The sequence below is a fragment of the Nicotiana sylvestris genome, chromosome 11, assembly GCF_000393655.2.
Source record: "Nicotiana sylvestris chromosome 11, ASM39365v2, whole genome shotgun sequence".
NCBI classification, from domain to species: Eukaryota; Viridiplantae; Streptophyta; class Magnoliopsida; order Solanales; family Solanaceae; genus Nicotiana; species Nicotiana sylvestris.
This window is the reverse complement of record NC_091067.1, coordinates 32455991-32458007: the sequence shown is the minus strand read 5'-3', so window position 1 is coordinate 32458007 and position 2017 is coordinate 32455991. Positions and strand designations below refer to the sequence as shown.

The window sequence follows — 2017 nt, the reverse complement described above, 5'->3', positions numbered from 1 at the left end:
TGCCATGATGTGTATATATATACACATATATATCTTACATATACACATCATGGCAACTTGGAACAAAATCGTGGTCTTTCGGACTTAGCATATGCATTAAAACATTAACTTAAGTTAAATGATACATTTAGATAAGAATACATACTATATATATATATATATATATATAGATATAGTCGTCCCACATGGGGAAATAATAAACGAAAATACAGTAAATATCAGTTCATAAAATTAAAGGTATTCGGAACTCTTAGAAAATTAAACCAGCTAAAATAAATCTTACATGAGAACCTTGACATGTAAGAGACGTACGAGGAACATATACCTTTTACATGATATTTATCATTTAATTATGATTACTGAAAATATGTATCCATATCTCAATCTATCGCTTAACTTTGATAAATTAACAAAAAAAATTTGCGTAAATAATAAGATGTTTGGTGCTATATGTGTCGTTGGCTTGTCCTCCCACATATCTATTCAAATTCCTAAACGAGGTTCACATCGTCCATCACATAAAGCTATAAATTTTTATGCTCTGCGTACTAACATTGCAAAGAATTTTTATATAATTAGATTAGGTTGACTTGTGATAATATGTAACTATTCAGAGCAAGTTTGATGTTAACACCCATAAAAATATAAAATTATATAAAAGCTACATACTTGTTCAGGCAAAGCTAGACCAAAAGGTCATGCTAGAGCCTCAACAGACCTTATTACATAGTTACACGCACAAACACACAATAAAATCATACCAACTGTTTCTTGATGCAGTATTTAATACTCTGCATTCATAAAATGTCAGCTTCTTATTTTTAATATATTTAGCAGTCCAAGCCAATTGTTGAAACTATGATTAATGACAGGGAGAGTAGCAATAGCAAGCATAATTTGCCCAGTAATGATGTTTATGTCCCGATTGGTATTTCTTACAAACTCCATATTCAGCTCCAAAATAGTGCTTGCAGTGGTGGCTACATTTGTAAGAATATTGGCAAGGCCCGTGCCACTTGTGATTTTTCTTCCAACAGTATTTTCCTTCTGCCATTTGCATTTCTGCACGAATATATAGGAAAATTTGAAATCAAGATTAGTTAATATCTTGCCGTTCTATTTCTTATAACACTATTTTCGTTTTAGTCTGTTTAAATTTATAAGTATGCTTAAAGATAGTTCTTGACTCACCAGTGGCAGCAACAAGGAGAAGGCAGAAAATGAGGGCAACAAAGGCTGTGTATTTTGCCATATATTGAGTAGCTTGTTTTTTCTTTTGAATTTTTTGGTGAGGAAACTAACAACAGAGAAGGTGATATTTATAGCATATGAAACTCAATATTGTCAACTTAATTCTTTTTTTGACCTGTTCAAAATAAAGATTAATTAATTATCAAGTACATAAGCAAGTACCAAAAAAAATGCCTCTATGCTATTCTTTATAATGAAATGGACCGTGAGAAAGCTAATTAGGAACTTGAATGGATCAAGTATCAAGATAGTGACGAGAAGATTTTTTTTAGCAAATATACCACTAGGTTAGTAGCTAGTTTAGTGACGAGACGATTGGCGGACCATTTCACTGATAACAAATTCGTGTATGAAACCCAAATTTTGAACCCAAATAAAAACTAAAATGTTTACACAAATCAAATCATTTATAAGGTAATTACAAGTAATTAAATTCCTATGATAAGTAGTATATATTAACTTGATAAAGATAGTAACTAATATGTTGTGATAAGGAGTAATTATTTTTATCTGTTTAATATATTGGAAGTTTAATTACCTAAAATGCTTTTGACTAAATGTACGTTGTTTTGAATAATGCTTCTAATATATGCAGGCGTTTGAACTGCTCAAGCTCATGATTAGTTGCTTCTAATTTTAGAATTGGTGTTGCGCGAAAATAATAAAATACAAATTGTGAAAAACAATACCATTATCTTCCCTCAAGTACATTAGTCATGGATTTAGTACATTTAAGCATGTATCAACATATATATAATAATGTTTC

General features: G+C 30.3%; 1 long non-coding RNA gene across 1 annotated transcript; it reads right to left on the bottom strand.

Annotated features, from left to right (window-relative positions):
- Positions 1-627: 627 nt before the first annotated feature.
- On the bottom strand, positions 628-1286 carry LOC104222256 (uncharacterized). Its single transcript, XR_709904.2, has 2 exons — positions 1192-1286; positions 628-1062 (listed from the first exon to the last, which is right to left on the bottom strand). It is a non-coding gene; the product is annotated as an uncharacterized lncRNA (long non-coding RNA).
- Between the last annotated feature and the right edge of the window lie 731 nt (positions 1287-2017).